The sequence below is a fragment of the Cynoglossus semilaevis genome, chromosome 6 (genome assembly GCF_000523025.1).
Source record: "Cynoglossus semilaevis isolate Cse_v1.0 chromosome 6, Cse_v1.0, whole genome shotgun sequence".
Classification (NCBI taxonomy): Eukaryota; Metazoa; Chordata; class Actinopteri; order Pleuronectiformes; family Cynoglossidae; genus Cynoglossus; species Cynoglossus semilaevis.
The window spans coordinates 15248091-15267282 of record NC_024312.1 but is presented as its reverse complement, the minus strand read 5'-3'; positions in this window follow the sequence as shown (position 1 = coordinate 15267282).

The following is a 19192-nucleotide window of genomic DNA, read 5'->3' as shown; positions in this document are numbered from 1 at the left end:
AGAGAAAAGTCTAGTGGAAAGAAATGGACTTTGTTTCTTTGTTGTGGTGATTTAACTGTCGTCCTCCCTTTTTGCGTCAGTGAGAAATATCAATGGCAGCTCTATGATTTCAAAAGACAAAGGTCGTAAGAGGAGTTGGGGTTTAAACTCAGTGGAGCAGCAACCACAGGTGTGTCAAGATTTAAAATCTATTTACTTTGGTGTTATGGTATAGTTCCATTCATTTCCACTCTGATGTCCCTGAGTTCGTCCATTCTTTGTGCATTCACACAGAACCCCTTAAATCAAAGGGATTATTTACACAGCAGAAGAAGAACATATGCCTCGAGTCTTTCCACAGTCACAATATTTTGTCACACTTTTCCCGGAATTGACTTTGTAGATGACGGCTCTACAACTGACAGCAACAGAAAAATAAACTCGTTCTCATTTTATCATCAAACACTTCAGGGCGGAAGTGCAGTTTATCAGGTTTCAAGTGATGTACTAATATCCAGATGGAAAGCTGATGACAACAACAACTTGTTCTTTTACATCTATGTCACATGAGGAAATCATCACTAACTGCAGTTATTACTTTTACTAAAGCATTTGGTGTTTGTTGACCTGTAGCTGACTATACATGTTTTGTACACCTTAAAAAAAGGCTAATATGAAGTGTAATATTGGCTAAAAATGATACGGGTTAAATGTGTTGAAATATATACATTGGACGTTCAGATTAAAATGGGTTGAGAACTTTAGGATTTATTTAAAGATGTCAACCTAAATTTGTTTGTTTAAATGTGATATTTTATTCTACTTTTTTTCTTGTAACCTTTTTTATTGTGCAGACAATAATTATATTATATTATATCTAAATCAGATGTGCCCACACTTTTTGGCTTGAGAGCTACTATTTAAATGACCAGGCTATATATAAGTATACCCATATAAAGTGAACCTATTTTATAAATACATTATATGGTGGGGTACTGATTAAATGCGTGTAGCTGTATGATTTATCAGTATATTTTAATTATTTGATTTTAATGGCTCATGATCTACCGGCACAGCCTTTGTGATCTAATGGCACATCACAATCTAACTATTGGGCACATCTGAGCTAAATGATACATTATATAGTAAGGTTAATTACAATAATAATAATAAATTAGCGATTACATTCAAATGCATAATGTTATTAAATAAGATCTATGCTTCTGCATTAATGTAATTATAATACTGCAAACAGCCTCTGTGATGATGACAACTAGACTAGAGATAACAGCCAGAGCTCTAGGAGTTGTCCAGTGTAATATTTTACTTGGTCAAAGACACGGGAAACAAATGAAGCCAAATGTACTGTATGGTGAAATGCAGACGAGGGTTGATACAAAAAAAGTGGCAGAAAAATCAGGCAGATGTACAATCTACGTACAGACGGCAAGGTCAAAGGTCAAAAACAGAAGGTGATTCTAAACACGTGATGACAAGACAATACTGTGATGTAAGCTGGTGTTCTAGACTATGAATGCTTAAACCAGACGGTAAAGTTGGGAGGGACAGTCTAGGTACAGGAGGTGGAGGCAGGTGTGGGTGAGTGAGTGCCCCAGAGACGGCAGGAAGAAGAGCAGCTAGACAAGACACAAAAGAGCAACACGCAAAATAAAACAGCAAACCCACCATAGAGACTTGACTGAGAGAGCGGGGTGTGACAGCCTGTCAACCCACCATATAACTTACTGAACAGAATTATAGGGGGCTGTGATCGTGAATACAAATACGTCAGTAGCACAACACAGATAGAGTAAGTGACCTTGCCTTACCACGTAAAGAAAGCCACTTGTCACACATTCTGTGAAAAAAAAGTCATTTCATTTACTGACAGTGCAAAAGAACATATTTATGATGCACTTATGACCAACATCTAATGGTTTAAAATTGCTGTCTGGTTTTGGCAAAAAGCAGAAAGCTTTATGACACCCGAGTTGAAGTCAAATGTCAGCAGACATATTTCACTCGATGAAAAAACAACCTCGATTGGCCTACGCCTAATTATTTTTTAAAGATTTTTATAAGTCCTTATGAGTATGTTTGTGTTTCTGACAGCTCCCTCTATTTTGTAACTAGAGCTGCGCTCGGGATAATTTGTATCAGGTGGGGATTTAGGAAAAGACTGACAGAGTTGTATTTTACGTAAAGCCGCATTTTATAATCACTGACCGCCCGGAAACAGAAGCATTCATGAAACAAACACTCCAAGACAAATGTGAGGATTTTACAGTCCGGAAAATACTACAATGAAATTGTGGGGATCGGAACTCGATAGTAGATTTCTGACATCTCAACACAAAAGGCTAATGACTTCATGCAGTCGTATTTATTATCCACTGTGGTTGGAGTCATCAGATACAACTACAGCTACTAACTGAACAGAATGAGATAGCCGACCAACCACTGCTGAAGGATCGACGCACATCAATAAAGTTCAATATTAAGTTATGGCCTAACTTTCCTTCTTTGCTCAGGACAATTCTGCGTATAAGCACCAACGTTTGTCCTAATGCAGGGATGTCAAACATAAGGCCAGAGGGCCAAAACCGGCCCACTCGGGATTCAATCTGGCCCGTTTGATGAATTTTGAAAGTGCAAAAATGCACACTTCACACTTCATCTTGGTGATGTGTTTTTTATAATTATGAAATTATATTTTATTGAATATTTTCCAATACACAATTGCTTGAAAAATGAGATGGACCTAATCTGTCCCGTCTATTGTTCTTTTAATTCAATCTATTTCATTTCACTGACAGATCGTAGCCGCTGAGGTAAGAAATTTCCAACATGGATGAGGCAGGCTGCTAAAGAGTCAATCAGCTGTCGACTGTATCAGCTAACTGCGGTCACAAACGTGTCACTGCTTCACTTTTCACATTTTCTATCTCCCACGTGCTTCAAAGCTACCTTTCAGCATTGTCATGACAGCAGATATATGGCTGCTGATGAAACAGCAGAGAGAAACGCATCAGCAAATGTCTGTATTTGTTCACATTCCTGGAAGAGGTCTGTGGCTTCAAAGGGATTCTTGGTGCAGGCGAGGTAGTGCTGGCGTTACTAAAGTACAGTGTCAAAGGCTGCATTCCAGGAGCTGGTTATCACACCAGACTTTTGATTATTGCGGTGCAGAAAGGTCGTTCTTGGTGTGTTGGGTTGCGTTGTGTTAAGAATGAAATGTTGTAGTACAACAGCGACGGTTTGAGTCTCTTTGGTTAATTATGACTAATCATCACAGCCACTACTGACATTTCAGTCACGGCCACTGGAGGCAGCGTGAGCAGGAAGGTGCTAATGTGTAACAAAGGTTTCAGACGTCCTTATTCTGTTCAGTTTGATGGAAAGACAGGCACTTAGCTTAGCTTAGCCTGCAAGAGCCTAAGCATTTGTTGCTGTTTAATGACTCAGAACTGCACGGACAAACGGTTTGACTTTCCTGTTTGTGACAAGAATAGGGATTGTCATTTTTACTCTTCATCCTTTTTGTTTATGATGTTGTCAAACAATTTTGCAGCATGTGTTTTGATGTGTTGCAGTTTTATTCACTTCCATTTTTTACACGTTATAGTCCATCAGATGGGGTCCATCTGTGTATTTGTCATAGCATTATTTTTGCCAGCCGTACTCAGAGCAGATTTCCTTGTCTTTGAGGATGAGACCCAGACACAGACTCAGCCATGAAGGACCTGATCCCAAAGATAAAGGGGAGAAATGGTTAAAGATAAGGAAATAGAAAAGACCAAAAGATGAAGGGAGGTAACGGCTGCATCACCAGCTAAATTACACATTAGATCAGACCACATTTTCAGAAACGCCCAGCATTATGAAAAGTCAGGGTGTCCCATCCAGCATTTCTCCCTGCATTTTGGCATTGCTTATTTAATGCAACCCTCATACTCATGGTGACCAATGCATTTCCTTGAGTCTTACGTAGGCCAAGTCACAAAGACAGATGCAAAATTGGCTATCGGAGTATTTTCTGACGTACATGACAGTAAATACCCATAAATCATGTAGTTACTATCTGTCACTCATCCAGCGCCTCTTTCCTCCCTACAGACACGTGTTTCAAGTCAGTATCTGTGGTAACAATCTATCCGGAATCTGAACTTCTATAGCACTGGGCCATTAGATAAAATGTTTGGTGGATGTAAACAACAAACACTCTTGGTCCAAAGTAAAGGATGAGATGACTCATCAAATGTGGTCGAAGAGGGGGAGCCAAGGTTCAACACCAAATCACGGCGACGGTCTAATGTAAACATTTGGACGAGTCTGAAAACTGCTCATGCTAAGGCTTTGACAAAAATCCTCAGCCATTTTCAGGAATAAAAGAATTCTGGAATCAAATAGATAAAGACGTGTGAAGGGAGATTAATTCCATAAACCCTTTAGCTCCGACCCCATCACCTTATGAAGCCCTGCGAGGTTTGATTTGTGTGTCTGGCATGTGAACTGCTGGTATATAGGCCAGAAGGAAGGAAACGGCAGGGGAAAGAGGATGAAAGTGAGATACCTTCCCTGCTTGCCTATTATTCTTTGTTAAACACTTTTTAGCACTGCTGAGTCGAACTGGTGGTTTTCATTAAGAAAGGAATCACCTTAGTTTTGCCAGGACCCCTAATCAAAAACAGATGCATTGCAGTTTTTAATTGGAGCAAGATGGACCTCCAAGTTGTACACAACTGGTTTAATGTGACAACTTATCCCATCGCTACAGTGTTTCCCAATGGATTAGGGGAAAAAACATCCCACCACCGAAGAGATTTGTTAATATCACCGATATCAGAGGACTATTGTTTTTGACAGAAGTCTCGAATGATATTTTCTACACAACAGCCTCTCCTTCTGCATTAAATGATTTACATCATGTTCGAGCCTTGTCTTTTACTCATTGGCTGATGTTATGATTGTTAGTGCAGCACCGTGGCAGCTCTGTCTGGTCCTGGCTGTCGTCTGAGCTCAATCGGAATGGAGTTTGGCAGCGCGAGAGTGAGGAACACATTGTGCGACTGTCTGTCCAGGACTAGTCAGCTCTCTGAGCAGGGTAGCCTGCTTTTAGTTGAAAGAAAACACAAGCCTGAATGAAAACGACAAGCTCAGAGCTGAGGATGTTTTTTTTTTAGCTACAGCCAAGGCACCAGTTCCAGTTCGCACCGTAACCCTGCCATAAAGATAATGTTTCATTCAGCTCAGTTTTTCTGTAACCACAACAGAGATATTTTTTACCCCTACATCTGTCTCGTACAGGTTGACAGTTTAGTTGAACCAAAAAAAAAATTGCAGAGGGATAATCTACCTGTCTTCTACTCTCTCCATGCCCTTTTCCCCTAATCTCCTTAGAGTGTTTGGATTTCTTTGAAAAACAATTTTAATAATTTGGAAATGTGGCTCCTACGTCTCCTGCTGTGTGCTTTTCCTCTTTGCTCATTTCCTATCCAAAGCTCCCTTGATGTGGGGCTTGTTGTGCTGTTTTCAGAGAAGTGTGAGACCATGTGAGTTATTACACCGGCCCCTCGCAGTACACTCTCTGTAACCTCTGGGACTAATACACACTGTCGACCAGTACACCTGGCTTGCATTTAATTGCATTAGCATCATGTTGAGGACGATGGTTAAGTTCCCACATGAAAATCTGTTCTCATTGCTTTCTTAGGCTTATGACTATGTGTTTGAGAAAATAATATAGGAATGTGATGCTTTGTGGACAAAAAAAAAAAAAGCTGAATGAGGTTGGTCTGTGTGTGCGTGCTTATAATCAGTCACAAATCGGTTCCCACCCAAGCAGATTTAAGTCAATGAACTGTCTAGAATTCAAAACCCAGAGTCACCAAGGTTGAGACCACAGGTATGTGCAGTATCCTTCAAGTGACAGCAGTATGGTAAAGTCAGAATGACTGCCTATAAGAAGGGTAAACCCCAAATTATATCCAAATAAATTGTCATCATAACTAAATGCGGACAGTTGGCCTTTGATTATTCTCCGTACATATGCTGCATCCATCATCATTTCATTATTTTCAGTCTGATATCTCTCTCTCTCTCTCTCTCTCTGCTTTATGTCTCTATATATTTCTGCATGTCACTTCGGCTTTAAAATGATCTTTACATCTTGTAAGCCACTGGTTCCAAATGTGGGGGGCGAGGCCCTATCTATTTCCATATTCTTTATTTGTTCTACTGTGGGGAAATTATACTGGTATATAGGAGTGTTAATAATAATCCTATCTAGAAATTAATAAAAACGTTATTGTTAGTCCTGGTGGGAAAATGATGGAGAAGGAGAAAGAGGCCCAGTTGAAAAGAAAATCAAGAGGGACAAATCAGAAAACATCAATTGAGTCAATCACAAGTATTTCTGTGTTTACTTCTTGTTATTCTAACCACCAGTCTTCCTGTAACAATCCTCTACATTTTCCACCTCATTCATTTCACCCTAAAAGGATCAGATGCTACGTATACAGACTGGAACAAATATACTGTATTTCAGGGAAAATATTTGTGATCTACCGACAAAGCTTTACTGGAAGCAACGCACGAGGGGAACTGTTTAATAGGTACTTCATGATTTTATGATGGTTTACATAGCATGTGAGTAAACAATCCTTCAAGGTAGTGAAGTAGTCAAGGGCAGCTGAATTACTACAAACTCTCACTTAGTGACTCATTCATGTCACTGGATGCTTATACCACACACAATAACTTGGGGTTCCCCAGATGAATTGTTTCTTTTTCTGCATAGTGTGTGTTTGTCTCTTTTACAACATCTGTCCAGTGGTTTGTTCACAGTTTACAGGAGAAGGCAGCACAACACTGTAAGTACAGTACTTTGGTTTAGTTGTCCTTTATGTGAACCTTCAATATATGGATCAAAAATGAAAATTCTGGCAAAACATTTTTTACCTTGCCCCAGTGTCAAATGGTAACAGAACACTTGCCTTTGCTCACTGGTTTGACATCCGACCTTTCCATGTGTGGATTCTAAGAATCTTCTGCCTGGAATTTATTTTTTATATTATTACCTGCATGTGTCAACAGAGCAACATGTTTGTCAACAGAATCTATAAAAGTCAGGCGACAAAGTGCTGAGCTATACTTCCATAACTGTCGTCAGCTAACCCCAACGGGCGTTTCAGTGTTAATCTGACGATTTTTCCAGTGTTTTTGAAACATGTTGTTCCTGTCTCTGAATTGTTTTTTCAACATAGTCAGCGGAAAACAGTAAAAATAATTCTTTGTCCTTTCGCATGGAAAAAAAAGTGAAAGGCAGATCCAGTCATTGTGTTTATGTGTCATTACAGATAAAAGACGTATTGTGTCTGGCCAAAACTGTCTTTTTGATATATGTGTAAACATGTCCGCCCAAGTGAGTTGGTATCAAAAGCAAAGAGGTCGAGGACTGAACTGCTGACTTTGCTGTGAATGTAAACACACTGATTGGATAAATATCATGACTAAAGACTGAATGCAGCCTTTAATAATACAAATACGAATCATTACTTCACCCATTATGTATCTACCTATCACATCAAGATTGTTGATACAAACATTTTCGTTCATATTTTTCTGCCTAATCCTTTTCAGGGCAACATCCAATCGCCAATCCTAGTGGTCATTATGGGCGGGGCACATCCTGGACGGTCCATCAGTCAATCACAGGGTAACATATGGAGACAAATACCCATTCAAGTCAAGTCAATTTTTTTCTATGGCCCAAATTTGTTTTTGTTTTTTTTGTTTTTGTTTTGTTTTTGGACTGAAGTTAGAATTTATGCAACACATTACACACATTGTCAACAAGTCTGCAGATGTGTGGCCTAATGCACATTTTTGTATAATAAACATAATGATTATTACGCCATTTACATACTACATATTAACTGCAGAGGCTACACAGTGGCAAGTGTTGTTGGACTTCTGAGATCATTTCTGAGTTTGTTTTTCCCATGGTTTGTTTGTCATGGCTTTTCAGCAGGTACAAGTTTCCTCATACAGTCCAAAAAACATGCAGATTAGGGGATTAGGTTGGAGGGACACTTTAAATTGACCATAAATATGAATGGGAGACCATGCGATAGACTGGTTAACGGTTCAAGATGTACCCCGCCCTCGCCAGTTGACCGTTGGGATTGGCTTCAGACCCCCCCAAGCTCCCCTCCCCCAAAGCCCACAAATTAATAAGCACAAATTAAAGATACTGCTATTATAGAAATTTGTAATTAAAATTCATTAGCATTTGGAAGTTAACCCACATTCATCCTCACAGTCTTGTGAGAGTTGGATCAAAACAGGGAGTGGCAGGGAAGAGTTGTTGATGACCTGATCTCCCTGTGAAGTGAAAAGGCCCAACACAAATAAATCCTAATATAATCCTAGTTGTGGTTAAACACAGCATGCAGAGACTTTTGATCTACCCCTGAAATAAAACACTACTGTACATCTGCCTCAGCGAATGATCAAAACCGCTGCATGTTGAATAAATGCCAAAAATATCACGCCGACGGCACAATAACACATTGTCAGTTTTGGGGGATCTTGTGTTATCCATATATTGGAGGAGGGCAAAAGGTGTTCATCTATGCATTAACAACCTTCTCTTGAAACGAAACACCCACTCAAATGTAAAGATTACTGTCTTGTTAGCTTAGATTCCATGTGCGGCAGGAGAGACCTCTGCTAGCACCGCCATTAAAACAAACAGGGAGGTCCCTGGGCACAGTGCTTTGGACAAAGGTTAAAGTAATATCCCCCAGCACTGTTCATTTCAGAGAATCCATCCCACTTACTGGCTTTGATCCTCTCTCTCTCCCTCTCTCATTCTCTCACTTTCCCCCTCTCGCCCTCTCTAACTCTCTTTCTCTTGCCATAATCTAGTGAGGAGGTTGTGTTTGTGTCTACTGTATGAGTATGTGTTGAGGAGTAGAGTTCACCATAACCAGAGATGAGCGTGACGCCATACAAAGTGTACAAGACGTTCACTCGAGCCCAGACCTAATGGTGTTTGGTGTTTTTACACACATGCTCATGTGTGTAAAAAGGTTCAGCTGCTGAAGGCCCCACAGGAAAGCCTTTCCCTCAGGCTGTTTACCTCCACCAGAGCTGTTTACTTGACCCCCGATGATTTAGATGCACAACTAAATAAAAACAGCCAGGGAAGTTCAAACAGCCAGTGACGCATAAAGAGCGCACGACGTGGGACAACTCTGTGTCCGATGACGGTTCACAGCTGGACCTCCCCACGTCACCTAAAATATTAGAGCTGAACTAGGACAACCCAGTGGTCATAATCCTACACCAAGTCCTTATTCAAACACTTCAGAACTACTGAGACTGTGATAAACCTTCATAACACATCGTTCTCACTGTGTCTAATGGCAGCCTGAAGGATCTTCTGGTTGAAGTTTAGTGTTAACAGGAGGGGGACTGAGATTCTGAAGCAGGAAAAGAGGATTCATTCATAAGTGAGTGCAGTACGATGGGGGCGTGTGCAGGTTACACTTCAACATATTTTATTGTTGCGAGCTTTTGTGTATTTGTACAACTTTGTTTTAAGTTTTTTGTTTAAGTTTTGACAGGAAGAGCTGTCTTCTTGTTGTAAAGTAGTGGATCCATTTACATAATTTGTCAGTGTTGTAAGCACTTACATAACAGCCCCATTCAATTACTTTGAACACCCTTCAAGGCCCCTGGACCTGCAGACTGCAGCACACACATCCTGGACTATAGAAGAGATGATGAGAATGAAATTAAAATAATAAAAAAATATATATAAAATCACGGTGCAGTGTGATTTAGGTGGCGACTGCTGCCTCCGCGACCCGGTAACAGATAAGCGGATGAAAATGGATGGATGGATGGAAATATATAAAATCAAGGCTTAAATAAGAACTTCCATTCCTTTGAAAAAAACAAACAAAACAAACTGTGCTCCTTTGTGAGGCCAATGATCACACAATTTAAATATTTGTAGAAGAGGAGGTAAATTCCAGAGCATAATTTAGCTGTGGTTACTTTTGAAGCAGGGCAATATCTGAGAAGGTTTGGATTGTGTTCTGTTCGGGTGATGTCACTTACACATTTGACCACACGCATTCTCTCCAGTCATGTTGGAGCAAAAGCTCAGATCACTGTTTAGATTACACTGTTTATTAGTTAAGGTTTTTTCACGTTGGGTAAGAACGACCCAGCTGGGACTGTACTTCACACTGATGTGGTATGTAAGGTATGGATGGTAACCATCCAGGATTTTTCATAATAATGTTCTTCTTCAGGATTATAGAGGGAATTCTCTAATTGATTTGACTTTAATTTCCTCATGAGAAGACACCTGACAGAGTCTCGTTCAGTTTAAAGGACTATTCAGTTTAATTGCTAATTAAACAGTCATTCATATTTAGTATGGCTGTTTCCTGAGGCCTGTGACTGATGATGGTCACCCTACTACCTAGAAAATGCAGCTTTAATGTGGAGGAGAAAATGACCTACAGCTTGGTGAGCTAGTTTTTCCATAGTCACTAAAGCAACTCTTATAATATGTAATATAATAATATGTTAACATCAGGGGTGGACTGGCCATAGGGCGGTTTGGAAGGATTCCCGAACGGACGATTAATTCCGGTACCCTCTGGTGGCAGAGAGTGAAACGTGACCTGTGTGGCTGTGGGGATGATTCTAAGCCCGGACTGGGTTAATCTAATAAAGTGGGGCATATGAGTGGCCCCTTACCAATTTGAGCTGATCATTGTTTCCATTAAAATGTGATTGGCTTAGCCACTCTGTCAGTCATTAGGGTCCGTAGTGTGATCAGATAATAGGTCTCTGCAAATCAAGCTCACAGGCTAAATAATAACCCCAGCGCGTCCGATATTACCATGTACGCCAAGGTACTAACAGCCTATCAGCACATCATTTAGCATGGAGATAACGGTCCAGTTATACACACTGACCAAACAAAAACATACAGAGATTGATTTGATTTTGGGCCACACCCATAAACATAAATCTAAGACTGGACCAAGTAAACCAAGGAAGTGTTGTTATTAGAGATGCATTCCCCCAGACAGCAACCTCTGAATAGTAACCTACAATCAGGAACAAAGAGATATTGAAATGATTAGCCAATCATATCAGAAAGCTAATTGTGGATATACACAGGTTGCAGATTCCACTAACTTTCACTTTTTCGACAAACAGTGAACTTTGTGAGCACAAATTCTTCAATATCTACTGACCTCATGAAAACACGTGGTAGCCATGGAAATCAATATATTGGCAAAGGGTGTTTGTTCTTTTCTGTGTGTGTTTTTTCTGTGGTGACAAACGTAGCAGGAGCTTGAAGAGCCACTAAAATGGTCCTCCACTCTGTTCCATGACTGTAGCAGTGACCTTCCAGCTGAGACCTGTGTAAAAGCTGCCTGACATCAATTACTGCGGCTTTTCCGTCTCCCAATTTGAGCACTGTTTTATTTGGAGAAGGTGATTATCTCACCCTCTATTTAACTTCCATGTACTCACTCACTCTTTTACATCATAATGTGCAATCACTCAGACATATGGACACTCATGTCCACAGACAGGATGAAGGAGTGATATTACTGGTGCGGTGGAAGGGTGGAGTGGGAAACTGTTGACCAGAACTGGTTTAAAGTTAGACTCTTGTTGCCATATGAAGTGACCTCATTTCTAAATCCAGGAAAACCCTGATACGTAGATCCTCTGAAACACAATATGGAAGGAAATCTGATATCATGTCAACTTGTGACTCTTTCACTCCTTTTTGGTGTTTGTGAGTAAATACATGTGTCATGTGATCATGACACATGTATTTAACCAATGGGGTGAATAGTATGAGCCATAGCTGCTTCCCCTTGAACTATATCATAAAGTGGTTCAGAGTGGCTTATTGAATAAACCATGAGTAATCAAGCAAAAATACTTGGCTTTACATAGTCCTGGCCTTGCCAGCGGTGCGGCTTTGGTGCTGGTAAATATTTGCTGTGAGTTGAGTAGCATGGCATTAGCACATCACAAGGACATTTTGTGTTTCCCAAACATTAGGCCAGTGACGTCAGGAAGCTCTAATGATGTCTAACAAGCCCACCCAGTCCAGCTTCACCCCATAAACATCCCTGATATAACCTTAGTCCGCTCTCTATCAACCATCAGAACCAAACATGCACTTAAACCTGGCTGTCCGTGTTGTTTTAAGGTAACAAAAACAGACACTCAGCTCCGTGTAACCTTTAATAACCTCAGTTTAATGACTACACTTTGATCAGGTTGCAGACCAGGACAAGTCGAGCGCTGGCCTTTAAAGGGCATGGTCAGATGATCAGACATGGACAAGCCTTGACAAAAAAATAAATAAATTACAGAAAAGAATGGAAATTTTCATTTGAGATTTTAGGATAAAAATGAACACCACTATAAATTCCAATAGAAAACAAATGCAGGTATTTAAACAGTTACAGCAAAAGTCGTCATTTGTACCTAATTAGCAAATGTCTAATTACAACAGCAGGGGATGGTTCCGCTCCATCATTTCAATTCCACAAACGCACTTGAAGGTGTTCATGCAAATAAGAACCTGCAGGCGGTGGTTGGGTTTAGGCTAACATGTATGATGTCAGTTCAGGCTCAGGCAAAGTGTCAGTGTCTGCATGTTTTGAAGGTGTGTGTGTGTGTGTGTGTGTGTGTGTGAGGTATGTTTGCCTGTGGTGGGGCCTTGCATATGTGTGTATTTGTATCTTTCAGAGTGCACAAGACTGCAAGTGTGTCTGACAGGAGAGCAGAGGTCATGCTAAGGTTGGGATGAAGTCAGAATGTAATTATGCTTCAATGAACCAAAGGGGAAGTAATAAAGACCAGCTGCATGTTGTGTGACTCTTAAAGTTCCACTTAAAGCAGGCTGCACGTAATCTCTGCTCTCCTGCACAGTGCTAAGAAGGAGAATACCCAGTATTGCAACGCTGTGCCTTAGAAGAAGGGATAAATATGAGGTTCTAGAAAAATGTGCACACGTACGTATGGAGAATTTTTTTTTTTTCTTTTAAGAAAAAGCACAGCATCGGTGGCAAATAAGGATATAATAAAAAGGGGAAACATATTTCCACTCTGGTTCTAATGGGGCAGGGTTGCCAAGGTGATCTGGCATGTGGCCAGGGACAAAGATGGTCACTGAGTGCATATATGGGAAGAAAAAAAAGGGGGAGGAGGGATATGAATGGAGGGCAGCACACCAGGTGGTTTCACTCGGGTGATCCAGTCTTGACTTGCTGTGTCAAAAAAAGACGGCAAGGAAAAGAAGAAGAAAAAACATTAACTGGCCTGTCAAAAACAAGAGGGGAAAAGAGGGAAAACTTTATCTTCCCCTGAAACAGCCTTCCCCTTTTCTCTTAAACTCTTCTGATTGTTCCCCTGTCTTTTACTTCACTTATATCCTAAATCTCTCTCCTTCTTTTCCCTTTCTTTTCTCCCGCTCTCCCCATCTGTCTCGCTCAGACATGTTTTCCAGGGCCCAACATCCATCGATACCGTATCCACCAACAGTAGCCCGCTGGTGCCTAGTGGAGAGCCCCTGAGGGAAGTGGAAAGCTGGGGGAGGGCCTCCGGGGAACGCCTGCTGGGTACAGGGTGATACGGGAGCATTAGAGGGAAGGTCATAAGCCACGCTATCTGATAACCACAGGAGCGCTATCTGGAGACGTGAGGAAGGAGAAACTTCCTTGGCTATATTCTGCACAGATGAGTCAGTGGCTGTATTTAAATATAATACTTTAAACAAAGAATAAATGAATGAAATGCGTGATCGGACAGCGAATCTAGTAATATTCAGTCACAGGAATTCAGGTAACCTGAATTAACTTTAGGATTTATTTAAGTTTATTTAAGCTAACATGACAAAATGAACAGTGGATTTGAAGTTATGGCTTCAAACATGTGAGCACACATATCTCCTTGTAATGCATGGATTACCAGTAATTATTGGGAACTTAGAGCAAAGAAAAGCCAGAGGTGGAGCTTAGTCCTGAGAGCTCAGCCTGCTGTCTGGATTCCATAAGCTTCCCAGGAAAAACAACCGGGACTTTATCAGGAAAAGTACAAGTCACTAGGTCCTGATGTAGCAAATGGAGGTTGCTGTCAGAAGGGAGCTTTGTTAACAGATACTCAGCAGTCACCAGTCCCCCACTGGACTCCCCCGCCCCCCAAACATGTGGTTCCTGTAAAAACAACCCACCACCCCTCCCGACCCCCATTCCCCCCTCCCCACACACACACACACTCCTACCTTTGTGATGAACCCCTTCCTATAGTCACACTGCCCAGAGAGGAATATGTTTTTTCCTAAGTGTGTTCCCCGTAGGTCTGTTCTCGGAGAGCGAGGATGTGTTTAGAGCGTGTGCACGTGTAAGACAGGGACTGTTCATGACTTTGGTGTCAAAGGGCTCACCACAGAACTACAACTGATACTGATTCAGATGAGACTTCACAGAATGTTCCGCTTCCCTCCAGGGAAACGTTCTGTGCCAGACTTGTCCGGCTTAGCTTCTAGGTAAGGTCCAACTGTTAAGATTAAGGTTCAGTACTTTTTCAATGATTTATTTATTTATGCTCCTGATTCCTTGTAGAATAAAAGGGGATCAGTGGAAGGGGGTTTGTATACTGACCCACCTGGAAGACCTTTCAATAAACATTTCCATCATTGCTTCGGAGCTAATCAAACAGGGATCTTAGTGATTGCGAGGTAAAATGACATAACCAGAAGCAGACCACAGTTTGTGTTTCTTGTTACACTCAAGTAAGAGATAAGTGTTCAGTGTTCTGAGAGAAAATAATTTTTAAACAAGAAGAATCTTCTTTAAAACGTGTAATATGTAAAAGAAAACAGTGAATAGTAAGCGAATAAACACCAACACTTTAGACACATTTTAATTCCTGCAGGACTCTCCTCCCAGAAACAGAAGAAAAGCAGCATTTGTTTGAACAGGTGCCCGATGCAGTGAGAAAAAGAAAATCAAAACTTTGATAAATGGTTAAAAGCAAAGTTATGTTGCACAACAGACTGATTATACTTTCATCCAGATGGTCAGGAAGGTCCTTGAGGTTTCTGGAAAGACTTTCAGGACAGCTGTAAGTTTTGTTAAACAAACCTTAGGGATTTTCAAGGATGGACTGATATTTACTTTTCATAAAACTAAAAGCTTAGGTGTGTGATTTCAATACACTAATAAAAAATGAGAAGCACATCCTGTGGTCAATGGGCCACTGAATGTAAGACGGGGCAAAAAAAAAAAAAAAAGTCAAACTGAAGACATGGTACAAAGCATTTTACCACAAACATTTGTTTTGTCATTTAATTATTAACTTTATTTTACGTAATCTGATTTTATTCTTTAATGTGCTTCAGATTTTAGATTTTCAAGCCAAATTGTTAATAAATTGTAGGTTTGCTGTACAGACCTCTGGATGGGCTGACGTAATAGGATCAATCAATCTCTTCCACAGAAGAGATGAATGTCATAAAAAATATAAAATTAAAAATCCATTTAATTTATGTATATACATATATATATATATATATTTGTAGGACTTCCGTAGCAGTCATATGAAGCAATCTTTAAATTCTTTAGGCTGATGAAAAATGTCCCTGGTCACTTATATAACAACTGAAGAGTGATTAGCAAAGCCTAAAACAAATAAAAATATGACTTTTATACCTTTTGATTTCACTTGTCCATGCACAAGACAATCTAGAAATGTTAAAGCCATCATTGTGGTAAAAATCCTGAGACACAAACAACAGAAGGAAGAGATAAAAAAGGCGACCACATACCTCCCGGGGGAAAAAAAAAGCACGATACTAAAAAAATATCACTGGACAAAAACACATCCTGTCTCATATTAAAACCTCAATGACCAAGCTGACAAAAGCACATCCCGAGTAACAGCAGGTTGGTGTCAGGGCTGGCATCCTGGGGAGCACATCCAGGGAGGGAGGGAGGGGACGAGAGCGGATGCAGGTGGGAGTCCCACCCTACACCAAAAACACAACAAGGTCTACAAGGACGAAATCTTCCATAATTGTCATGACCAACCGTAATATGTCAGCCTGACAGCGCCTCTCACAGCTATCTCACTACTGCACCATCCTCATGCACTTTCCTGCCACTCCTTCCCTTATACAGTTCTTCAGTTGTTCCTGTAGTTTAAAGAATGTATTTTGTCATTAGGACTTTGCTAGTAGGATGGATTCCTCACAAACATTAACTGTTGAACTCTTTTGACATACCAGGACCCGACAAAATACTCTGAATATTAATGATAAAAAAATGGGATGATTTGTTGAGTTGGCTGTTAGAAGGTCGTGTTCCTCTTTGGAATTAGATGGTTGAGATAGGGCCGCGCTGTTCTTGAAATTACTCAGTGTTCACACCTCCCAGCAGGGACTCACGTCATCCACGACAGACAACAGACGACATTTTGCTGACGTATTTCCTTTCCTATCAGCCCATCCTCTGTTCATACTGAACCAGTAACACATGCAGAGCATCTCTGTGCATTGTATAAAGATGTGTGGTAAAACATTTCTTACTGGCCCGAACATTTGGCCTCAAAAATCAAATTGGTGAAACCACAGATTCTAAAAATTCAAACCAAACCAGAATAATGTTAATAATTTAACATTTTGTTTTCTCTACTCCGTTAAAAAATGCCATAATTTAAATATAACAGTTTTACGCCTGAGACTAAAGTCAGGAAGGAGGAGAGAAATGCAGACGTGTACGTAGCCTACACACATTTTTGCAGAAATGAACAGGAAGAACAGAGCACATTCCAACAAACAACTCTCACTCACTCTTTTCACACACATTATCTCAGCCTCTCTCCCTCGCTCTCTACCCCCCTACACACATATGCACACATAGAGTATGACTCAAGTCAGCAGAATGTGTTTTGCTGCCTGCTAAGCTCTCATCTGGAGGCTTTAGACATGAGATAACATGGATCCAATGATGATCGTCTGTCTGACCGGAGGAAAACGACCCCCTGGGCTGAGTCCTGTGGATGGCAGTCATAGACACATAGACACACATACAGCCATTTGTACACGGTGTACACAAACATACATACACATCCAGCTCCAGTGCATATTCCATTTAATCTTAAACAGTCACATGAGAAATGTGTGTTCGACTGATTTGTTGCATATGGTTGGGAGGAAATTCACACCATTCACCTTCATTTACTTAGCTGTTGATCTATGATTAATCAGGGCGCTACATCCTTTCACTAATGGTCTGCCACACTGTTGTGTATCGTTTAATGTCGAGTTCAATGGATTTTCTTTTCACGTATAGATGGAAAAAATTTTCAACTGGGAAAGGCAAAGTGTGGTGCTTTGGCCCAGAGGCAATGGAACCCCAGGGATCACCTCCTGGGCAAGATCGAATCCCTGTTAGGGCGGTTGGTACCTTCCAGTAGACTCACCACCCGCAGGAAGGTTCAGGGGGGTTGGTATGGTGCAATGTGATTTGGGTGGCAGTCATAGAGACTGCTGCCCCCACGACCTGGTAATGGATAAGAGGATGAAGATGGATGGATGGATGGATGGATGGATGAATGGATGGAAAGGCAAAGTGGGTCCCAGGAAGAACAGAGCCCAGCAGTACAGTTAGTGTAGGATGTGAGATGCCAAGAAAAGGCCCAAAGTTAAAAGATTACACCTTCAGTTGATGCAGCGGAACCATACACACAACCATAGGTGTTCCTAAATCACACATACAGTGTAAGTCGTCCATTTACAAATACATCCATCTTGTTAAACCCAGCTACTAGGATTCCCATCACTGCCATTGCTTTTGTATTTTGTTGTGTGGAAAACTGTGTGTGGTCACAGCTACTGTAACACAACACAACGTTGCTCTTTTGTCCATTAATTCCGGGACTGAAACCATACATAAAACAAAATGAATACACCCTTATGCCAGTAAACTCGGTGGTTAGATTTATATTCAGTAATGATCAAGACAAAAAAAAAATCCCTTTCACATGCGCAACAACAAGTACATTCACTCCTGAAGGTAAGCTTGTTCCTTTACATCAGAGTTTCCTTCAGTTTGCCTTGTTAGGAAAAAGGTAACATTTAAAAGGCACAATAGGAAACAGAGAGAGGGAGAGAGAGAAAGAGAGAGAGAGTGAGAGAGAGAGAGAGATGGAGACACTTACACAAAGAGTCTGTCTGAGTGCCAGCATTGCAGATGGAGCAAGTGAGTGCACAATAACAACAGTGATGACTGAGTCTTCTTTAACACTGGAGCCGACTCCACCACATGGAGGAGCAGCAGAAGAAGAGGAGGAGAAGATGGAGGGGGACGATGGATAGAAAAGAACAGAGATAAAAAAGAAACACTGAATTCACCTGATGCCAGACCATAACATTCTGACCCAACGCTTGTTATGTTTACTAGTGGGGAACACTCAGCGGTGCAGGAAACAGCTATAACGTTGTTTTTCCCTCCTTTTAAAAAGCCTGTGTTCTAGTAAAACTTTGGGGGGCTTAAACCCGCAGCTCCCCTCGAAATCTGCTTCCAAGGGGAAAGCTGAGTCACCTGAGCCCACTCCTGCCCTCCAGCTCTCCCCATCCACTCAGCCGTCATTCATTTTCCTCTTCTTATTCTTCGGTGTGGTTGCCTTTGGAGGTAGCCACAAACTACAGAGCTGAGCCAAGAAAAAAAAAATGCATGTATTCTTTACTTTTGCGAGTTACTCAGAGTGTATACACACGACTGTTTACTGCATGTATAGATACAAAGGATGGGATTAGAGGATTTACATCAGTGATTTAAAGTGGGATTATTTCTTCAAATAATATAAAGGTCTAGGTTTACATCTGAAAACAACAGTTCACACTTGCAGGTGACAGACTTTAGAAACATAGCGTGCTGCAGGCTAAGAAGAAAAACTGTGAATGAAATAAAAAGAAAAATAATGATGTAAATAATGTCTTCAATAAACGGGAAAAATATGAAAAAAGGACTGCAGAACCATCCATGGATTCTACAATATGGTTATTTAAATGTTTTAGTTCAGAATTGTAAAGTAAACATTTTGCACATTCTGTAGCTGATTAAGATTATATCATATTGCACATGACAAA